Below are 10931 nucleotides of genomic sequence, written 5' to 3'. Positions count from 1 at the left end.
AACATTTCCTCATACCTGGATGTGTTTTTCACATTAGACTAGAAATGAACAATACTCATTTCTTTACTACCCACAAGGGGCCAAACACAGAGGGGACAAACAAGGACAGACAAACAGATTAAGTTGATTACATCGACCCCAGTGCGCAACTGGTACTTATTTAATCGACCCCGAAAGGATGAAAGGCAAAGTCGACCTCAGCGGAATTTGAACTCAGAACATAATGGCAGATGAAATACGGCTATGTATTACGCCCGGCGTGCTAACGTTTCTGCCAGCTTGTATGACGGTGATGCTCATTTACAACCATCAAACACCATCAAGACAAGGGTACACCAGAAACACACATAGATACATTTCTCAAACACACATCCACACTTGTGTGGTTGAGAAAAGGTTGTATTGAAATGAATTCAAGAATTATCATCCCATGCATAAAAATTTCAATGAAAGCAGCTGAAAAATTTCTCAACTGCTGGCCAATACTAGCCTTTGGGGCTGAGATCCATATACCCCCATGAGGGCACCTGCTCTTACTGGCTCAATCCAGCTAATTGTAAATAAGTAGTAAGACGAGGTACAGCAGTGTTTAACTTACAAGTGTTTTGTTGGGTTAATAATGTTGAGTTCAAATCTTTGATGTATATTTAGCTTGGAGAGGAAATGAGAGCAGAAAACTAATCAGTCCTAAATACACAAGATGAAAAGAAGCAAGCAAACAAGGAAACCTCTATATTATTGTTTGAATTAGAAAAAGCAGTTAAATCTCATTCCTATCACATCCTATTGTGTTAAAAAAAAAGGGGGTGGGAGCATTGCATAATGTAGTCTAATGTGCACCTGGGACTAAACTACAACACCACAAGGTGGAAACAAATGTCGAAGGGAGTTACATCATATCCTTTAATAATTTTACAAGTAATATTTCATCTGCATGGTCAGTCATCACCTACTCTTCTTGCCTCTCCCAGTTCATGCATCAGTGATCATCTAATGCTCCTTATGCACCTTTCAACCCTATCCAATCTTAATCTAGTAGTTATTCTATGTCTCTTTTGCCAAACCACTAAGTTATGGGGATACAAACAAACCAACACTGGTTGTCAAGTAGTAGGGAGGAAGACACGGACTGAAACCCAGAGACATCCATAAACACACACACACACAACAGGCTTCTTTCTGTATTTTGCTTAACCCTTTAGCATTTTAATTCAAATCTTATGAAAACAAGACATTTGTTCTAAAGAGCCAAAGCCGGTTTCAGCCGGGTTGGTAATGAAAGGGTTAAAACATTGCTTTGGCGGGTGATATTGTACCACGAGTCAAAGAACCTGGGGCAGTCTCAGGCAGATTGATATCAAAAGGGTTAAAGAATAAACTGGCTTGTACACATACACAATTTATAAAGCAAGCTCAACATGCAGTCCAGGCGGGTCAATTCTGCCGCTTAAGCAAATACTGATACCATTAATATTTATAAATTATTCATGGCAGGTGATTGATTAATTGAAAAGTGTACAAAACTTATAAACATTAGAGTGGTGTGCTAAATTCAGATTCTGTTGGGATTAACTTACACATTCTTGATTACACTAATTAAGTGCTGGTAATCAATAATTACTAGGCTAATTAGTCAAACATGTCAGAGAGAGAAGCGGTGTTCATTTCCACCTTAGAATGGAAATCAATCAATGAGCAGTTTTAGGGATCCCATCTAGCTATGTGAAGGTGTCTAGGCCTAGCGCTGAGGGTGTTGCACTCATGATCACAAAATCATGGTCTCTGGTGGGGTTAATATCAACAGGAACAATGGAAAGTTTATAATTCTTTCTAATTCCTAAAATATTCTTTTTCTCCAACTTTATTCAAAAATCAAATCACAATCAAATGGAAATTGTCGTTGTGGCCGATGCCAGTGCTGCCTGACTGGCTCTCGTGCGGGTGGCACGCAATAAGCACCATTCTTACGTGGGTTGCCAGTACCACCTGACTGGCTCCCTGTGCCAGTGGCACATAAAAACACCATGCAAACGTGATCTATGCTGCCCCCCTCCTCACTGGCTCCTGTGCCGGTAGCATGTAAAAAGTACCATCCAAACATGGCTGATGCCAGTGCCACCTGACTGGCTCCTGTGCCGGTGGAACATAAAAAGCACCCACTACACTCTCGGAGTGGTTGGCATTAGGAAGGGCATCCAGCTGTAGAAACATTGCCAGATCAGACTGGAGACTGGTGCGACCTCCTGGCTTGCCAGTCCCCAGTCAAACCATCCAACCCATGTCAGCATAGAAAATGGACGTTAAACAATGATGATGATGACATGTCACTATCCATTTTATTGGAAATAAGGTAATGAAAGGATCAGTGAAGACACATGGCCCAGTGGTTAGGGTGTTGCACTCACAATTGCAAAAATCATGATTTCAGCTCCTGGACCAGGCAGTGCATTGTGATTTTGAGCAAAACACTTCACTTAATCTGTTGTGTCTGGGGAGAGTCATTTTCTTTGTGTGTCTTAAAATGTAACACACTCGCCAGTAAAATTTCCACTTATTTCTTATTTTTATTTTCCTAAAATTTTCGTTGCATCTTGCAACCTTTTCAATAGTTTCATTATAAGGCACAAAAAGAAAATGACTCTCCCCAGACACAACAGAATATGCTTCAACACACGAACTCATAGAAAGAATCTTGCAAACTAAATCCAAAAATGAAATACTTCACTTAATGTTATTCCAGTCCACTCAGCTGTGAATGAGTAACCCTGTCACAGACTGATGTCCCACTCAAGGGAATTATTGAGATCTCAATCACTTATACACAATAGAAATCAGGTAATCAGCCCTATGCATCCTAGGACTCGTGGCAGTTATGGCCAGGGATTGATAATGATGATGATATCTAGCTAGCACTTAGACCAATCTTTTCTTACCAGATCTACAACTTCATCAATTCCTTTCACCCATATTTTTTCCTCAAGACCAAACTATTGCTTCAACAGTTTCCTTCTCCACCAAATTTTTTTTTTTACAGAAGCCAATCTAAAGCTTTCCCTCCCCTCTCTACCCAAATTTTTTCCCCCCAAACACTAACCTACAGATGTTCAAATTCTGGACAATCAGCTCCACCAATCTCATCAATCTTGGAGTATATGCAAAGGTCACAAACACTACCTCTTCTGCAGACTATCGTTTTCACATTTATTTATTTTAAGGCAGTTCCTAACCTCTTTCTAACTATTCAAAAACAAAAAACAAAAATAATAATTAGTGAAAATAATTTTTATTGGCAAATTACCAAGAAAAAAAAAGAGAGTGAATTATTTTATTGTATTTATTTTGTCATTCTTTATTTTCAATATTATTTGAAAAAATATCTTTTTGAAAAACATCAAAAAAAAACGGTTGACAATAGAAAAGAAAACATCTACAACCAATCAATAGATTGATCAATCACTCATTCGATCATGTTTGACACAAATGTTGCAAGTGTATGAAACCACTCACACGATTCCATTGAGTAATGAAACTATTTATAGTTTAGTAGAGCATCCGTTGTGTGAAAGTAGTGCATGAGAAAGTTCTAGATACGTTCACACACAAAAACAACAGCACAGATAAAGGCATCCAAGTAAGTCTACCGTGGTTGTATCAATAACATGATCATTCATATATATATATATATATATATATATATACAGCTGTATAAAACCGGAGCCTTTAATTAACCTGTTCTAAAAATAAAGCAGCTTTTACTAAAAATAGCTTCAAAGGTAAGTCAAATGTTTTAGCTGTTTCCCCGTAAGAGCTCCTTGCTGCAGGATTGGAAAACACATTGCGTCACATATTGAAAACTGAGATATCCTTGCTAATTAAATTAGCATATTACTCTCTCTCTTTTTTACTCTTTTTACTTATTTCAGTCATTTGACTGCGGCCATGCTGGAGCACCGCCTTTAATCGAGCAACTCGACCCCGGGACTTATTCTTTTGTAAGCCCAGTACTTATTCTATCGGACTCTTTTGTCGAACTGTCAAGTAACGGGGACATAAACACACCAGCATCGGTTGTCAAGCAATGCTAAGGGGACAAACACAAACACACACATATATATATATATATATATACGACGAGCTTCTTTCAGTTTCCGTCTACCAAATCCACTCACAAGGCTTTGGTCGGCCCGAGGCTATAGTAGAAGACACTTGCCCAAGGTGCCACGCAGTGGGACTGAACCCGGAACCATGTGGTTGGTAAACAAGCTACTTACCACACAGCCACTCCTGCGCCTATATAATAATAACTCTTGAGTAATAATAATTCTTTCTAATTTTGGCACAAGGCCGGTAATTTTGAAGGGAAGAAGAAGTCAATCACATCAATCCCAGTAATTAACTAGTGTTTATTTTATTGACCCCAGCAATTTGAACTCAGAACAGAGGAGCTGAAAGAATTGCAGCCAACCATTTTGTCTTAAGTGCTAACAACTGAGCCAACTCACTATCTAAACAACAACAACAACAATCATTTCTATTATAGGCACAAGACCTGAAATATTGTGGGAGGGGACTAATCAACTGCATTGACCCCAATGTTTCACTGCCACTTAATTTATCAACCCAGAAAGGATGAAAGGCAAAATCGACCTCGGTGGAATTTGAACACAGAATGTGAAGATGGATAAAATGCTCAGAGTGATAACGATTCTGCCAGCTCACCAATCCTTTCTGTTAAAGGCACAAGACCTGAAATTTGAGGAAGAGAGGGACTAGTCGATTACATTGACCCCAGTGTTTCACTGGTACTTAATTTATCGACTCTGAAAATATGAAAAGCAAAGTTGACCTTGACAGAATCTGGTCTCAGAACATAAGAATTGAAAGAAATGCTACAAACCATTTTAAGCCAGCTCAATGCCTAAACAACAACAGCAAAAATAATAATAATTAATAGTAATGTTTTCTTTTATTGGCTACAAGGGCCCAAGGCACTTAGAGCAACATCAAAGGATAAAATACAACACACAAAAAAGGTGGGGGGTTAGAGTAATAATTTCTTTAAAAAGAATTTTAAAATAATTTGTAATAAAATGAAAGTGATTGATTATCAATAGGAAGTGTGTATGAAAGGAGATAAAAGTATAACCGTTTGAACTAAAAAGCATTTTAGTGGTACTGATATTTTATTGAACCCGGTTCGGATGAAGGGCAAAATTACCCAACGAAAGGATCTAAACACAAAACTGATTGTTCTTTTAATGTCCCCTTTTCCATGCTTGCATGGGTCAAACTAAATCTGATGAGGTGGACTTTCTATGGCTGGATGCCCTTCCTGTTACCAACCCTCACCTCCTGTTTCCAAGTAAGGTAATATTTCCCCCCACAAGACATGCTTTCATAGAAGACTGGAAATGAAGGACACTGCCTGCATGAACTTAAGGAGACAGTAACACACAAACACACACCCACACATAACCCATGCCAGCATGGAAAGCTGACATTAAATGATAATTATATATATATATATAGAGAGAGAGAGTGGTTGTATACTGTCAACTTAACGTGACAGTCCTGTAAGGGAATTACACCACCGCTGTTTAGCCCTAGGAAGCATCAACGCTTCCTGTCGGCCTTGACACATTTCCTGTGTCCTTATATATTTACGAAGGAGAGACAAACACTTTATATGTTTACGAAGGGGAGACAAACACCTCCAAAGCTAAATATATAAGGACACAGGAAATGTGTCATGGCCGACAGGAAGCGTCGATGCTTCCTAGGGTTAAACAGCGGTGGTGTAATTCCCTTACAGGACTGTCAAGTTAAGTTGACAGTATGCAACCACTCTATTGCTCCACCACTGTACATATCTCTATGAGATATTTAGAAACTTAATATTTCTGATATATATATACATATATATATATGTATATATATATATATATATACGACAGGCTTCTTTCAGTTTCTGCCAACCAAATCTACTTACAAGGCTTTGGTCAGCACAGGGTTATAGTAAAGACACTCACCCTAGATGCCAGACTGTGGAACTGAACCCAAACCATGTGGTTAGGAAGCCAACTTCTTACCACAGGGCCATGCTTGTGCTGAAGAGGTATGGAATGAAAAAACAGCAAATCGGTTGGGTCAGATTCCCTGCAGACCATCATTCCATCATCACAATTTTGTTAGTTTGAAGTCTTCAGACAGATAACTTCTTTAAAAAATTTTTCTGAACTATTAAACTTCTCTTTAGAGATTTTAAACATTTGTACTGTGAAATATCAAGATCAATATGAACACCCATACTCCTGCTGCCAAAATTTGTGGCTCCATGCCCATGACAGAAATCAATATTTTACAAATTCCATCTCCAAAGATGAAGGTAATTGTCCGAAAAATCATAATCGTATTAACGATAACTCATCTCAGACATTTAAACATTTAATTAGGACAAGTTTTATTCAAAAATAGCAAGTTTTACTCTAAACAGTAAGTCACAGGCATGGTTTTGTAATTTAGAAGCTTACCTTGCAACCACAGGATTTCAGGTTCAATTTCACTGAGTGTCACCTTGGGTGTCTACTTATATAACCCAGGTGAGTGAATTTAGTGGGCAAAAACTATGTGAAAGCAAATCACACACACACACACAAATAAATATGTATACAGGTATGCTGGGTGGGGAGTGAATATGTACATCTTTTGAGCTTGTGGTCCATCATTTAGCATTGGGTATTATGCCCACGGGCATATGGCTAAGAGCACAGGCTACTAACCCCAGGATTCCGAGTTCAATTCCAGGCAGGGACCTGAATAATAATAATAACATTGAAAAGTGCTTAGGAATGAGAACCCAGGTGCAAAATTTCCCCAAGACACCTGATGAAGGCTTGAAGGTATATCAGCCAAAACGTTGTGTTAACAACAAAGATGAGGAGAAATATCCATCAAATGTAAATAATGTAAATGCTAAAGGGTTAAAATGTAAAAATTGAGGTAAATTTGATCAACTAAACTTTTGAAGCTAGTGCTGAAGCATGACCACAGTCCAATGAAAGTCCAGTAAAAAAAAAAAAAAAAAAAATTAAAAAAAATTTTTAATTCTAAATTACAAAGTTATATTCTAAACAGTTTTCCCGACCCACTCAGACCACCCTTGAGACTATGATACAAATTTCCTGTTTTAAGGTAGTCTGAAAGCCTTCCATCAAAATTTCATGTCAACTTGTATTCTAAACACCAGCTTAATTAATAATGACAAAGTTATTTTCATAAATTCTTCATATTTTTTAAAACTAACTGAAACTAGAGCAGTGTATTTCAACAGAAATATGGCAACAAAAGAATTTACTCTCGATAGTAGCCTGCCTGAGAACTATCCCTGGTTCTAATGATACAAATTTCCTGTTTTAAAGTGATCCAAATCAAAACCTTCCATCAAAATTTCATTCCAATTTCTGTTCCAGCACCAGCTTAATAATGACTATTATGTTACTAAATTCTTCATTAGTTCCAACACTAACAGAAACTAAATGAATTCCAACAGAAATTTGCTAACAAAAGGTTTAACCCGGTAGCAGCACACCTGAGAACCATTCCTGGTTCTGTGATACAAATTTCCTGTTTTATAGTGAACTAAATTAAAATAAAATTTCATTTTATGTTCCAAACCAGCTTATTATTATTTATTATTATTATTATTATTATTGAGTGAGAGAGCAGTGCATGTCATCAAAGTGACACTGGGGTAAAATATACGAAACCCAGTTTACCCATCATGACCACTCGTCTGATAAGGGTACACTAGGCACATGCATCACAACTATACGTGTGCGACATGGTGATCTCATATCAAGATAAACAGCACATGACCTTGCAGGTGGGGCCCAGTTAGAATTATTATTATTATTATTATTATTATTATATTATTATTATTATTATTATTATTATTATTGAGTGAGAGAGCAGTGCATGTCATCAAAGTGACACTGGGGTAAAATATACGAAACCCAGTTTACCCATCATGACCCCCGTCTGATAAGGGTACACTAGGCACATGCATCACAACTATACGTGTGCGACATGGTGATCTCATATCAAGATAAACAGCACATGACCTTGCAGGTGGGGCCCAGTTAGAATTATTATTATTATTATTATATTATTATTATTGAGTGAGAGAGCAGTTCATGCCATCAAAGTGACACTGGGGTAAAATAATACGAAGCCCAGTTTACCCATCATGACCACCCGTCTGATAAGGGTACACCAGGCACATGCATCACAACCATATGTGCGCGACATGGTGTTCTCATACCAAGATAAACAGGACATGACCTTGCAGGTGGGGCCCAGTTAGAAATTTCTTCAGGTTGAGTAGCCCATCCTGCTCAAAAGGTCCCTGAATAAGGGTTGTTTAAGGATGTTGAAAGAACCACCCATGTTTCCAGAGGTGAATTATTCAAACCCCAAAGAATACCTCTCAACACATGGCTATGATGCTCCCCCACTACTTCTGCTCGTGATCAGAGATGCACATATCGTCAGCCACTAAGGGACATGCTCAACTGGTTAAGGTCAAACAACTGACAAGCAAATCTGTGGTATTGAGCAGAATATTTGCTGTAGCCCATCTTTTATACCAAGACAAAACAATGTACATGATAACACTTCCAATCAGTTAAGATCAGAAGCCATGAGAGCCACTGCTTGGTACTGCATATTATTATTATTATCATTATTATTATTATTAGCAGCAGCAGCATGATGGAGACATGCACTGTAACAGCATGTTGCTGCATTCACCATTTGTTGGTGATTCCCCTACTCCTGGCAGATGACACCTTTGCACCACTCAGGCGATAACATTCCAACCCAAGGGTCTGTTTGAGTAGTTGAAGCTGGTGAGGGATTTTTAACGAGGTCAGAGAGCAGATCCTGTCTAAACCTCTTTTAGTGACTTTTTCCGATACGAAGAGGAAATGTTTGGTCTATTCTTTGACAAGTCAATCCCCACACAGCACCCCAGCTTAATAACAACAATTATTTTACTAAACTCTTCTGTATTTTCAAAATCGAAACAAAAGCAGTGTATTTTAATATAAATATGGCAACAAAGGAGTTAAAGGGTTAACTTGCATAACTTATATTAGAAATTTACATGCTCAGAGAGCCTTTATATGGTCGCACAACCTGTTAGAAATAGCAGCAAAATTCATTTCAAAATCCCTACCTTACTTAAGCATAGGTATGTCATGATCCCTTGGACATATAAAGACAGAGATGTGGATACATTGTGTAAAACTTAGACGAGACAGTCATGGATGGAATGCATTGACCATAGGCCAGCTTGATCTGTCCAGAGCAAAGGAACAATAATGTGTATGTGAAGTACATTTAACCCCCAGCCAAACATATTTCTACTAAAGTGAAACAACAGACCCTCAAGGAAGGTCATAGCCTTACTCTTTAATTCTTTAGCATCTTCTGTCTTTCACTTGTTTCACTCACTGGACTGTGGCCAAACTGGGGCACTGCCTTGTAGGGTTTAGTTAAACAAACCAACCCCAGGACTTATTAGTTTTTCCTAAATATGGTACATATCCTGTCAGTTTCTTTTGCCAGACTGCTATGTTATGGGGATGTAAACAAACTAACAATGGCTGTCAAGCAGTACAGGAGGACAAACACACACACACACACACATGACAGGCTTCCACAGTTTCCATCTATCAAATTCATTCATAAGGCATTACTTGGCCAAGGTGCTGTGCAGTGGAGCTGAACCCAAAACCATGCAGTTGCAAAGCAAGCTTCTTAACTACACGGCCATGCATGATAAATTTTTTAAAATTTTATTTATTTAGTATTTTTCACCTGCTGAGTCTAGAGGAAGGAAGCAGTCCCCATGACCTTGTCAGGCACTCCGACACCATTGCACTTAATGCTGTTAATGTTCCGTTAAACTTCACCAGATGCCTATGCAAACACTACCTGGAATTCGGATACTTCAATTATGCACACAGCGCCACTAAATGAATTATTTCTTTGAAAGTGTCTAAAACACTTCCAGAACTAAATACAATGGCAGCTTCACAGAGAGGTTTGGTAATGACCGAATTCTGTCAACATTGATTTCATGAAATGTCTGCAATTAAACAGAGCAGTAATCATCAGCAATTAATCTGCTGGAAGTTAATGAAGATATCTTACACCTATAACAATAAATATAAATTTATTCATATCGACACTTCCTTTCAACTTTCTATTTAACTATTAAGCATACTAGGCGAGAAGGGGAGGGTGAATATTATTTCGGTCAGTTCCGCTGGGTCTACTTATTGCATAAAACAGCCAAAGTCCACAAGTGGATGAGGGACTCTATACACAATCACTTAACCCGACTTGCTAAATCTTGTCAATTCTCCTTCAACTCACACCTTACAGTCATTAACCCTTTTGAAACCAAACAGCCTGAGGTTACCCTGGTTCTAAGCTACAAGTAATCTAAATTAAAACCATCATCAAAATTTCATGTTAATTTCTATTCCAAACACCAGCTTAATAATGACAGTTGTTTTACCGAATTCTTCATTACTTTCACAATTAATTGAAACCAATGCAGTGTATTTCAACAGAAATATGGTAACTAAAGGGTTAAAGTGATCTGAATTAAAACCATTCATTTCATGTTAAATTATGTTTCAAACAAAAGCTTTTAATGATGACAAAGTTATTTTTACAAAGGTTTTTGTTTTTGTTTTGTTTTTCTTTTACAATTAATTGAAACAATTAATTCAACAGAAATACAATAACAAATAAGTTAAAAATAGAAAAAAGAACAAATTAGATAATGTAGTCCTGGATACATTGTGCCTCAAAATAAGAGATCAGGGTGGACCTGGAGCTAAACAACAATGAATTAATAA

General features: G+C 37.7%; 1 protein-coding gene across 1 annotated transcript in view; it reads right to left on the bottom strand.

The window, feature by feature from the left end:
* LOC115224303 (protein numb) overlaps positions 1-10931 on the bottom strand; it is a 567004-nt gene that overhangs the window by 505871 nt on the left and 50202 nt on the right. The gene's annotated exons all lie outside the window — the stretch shown is intronic.

Source organism: Octopus sinensis, linkage group LG25 (genome assembly GCF_006345805.1).
Source record: "Octopus sinensis linkage group LG25, ASM634580v1, whole genome shotgun sequence".
NCBI classification, from domain to species: Eukaryota; Metazoa; Mollusca; class Cephalopoda; order Octopoda; family Octopodidae; genus Octopus; species Octopus sinensis.
This window is presented reverse-complemented; position numbering and strand designations above follow the sequence as displayed.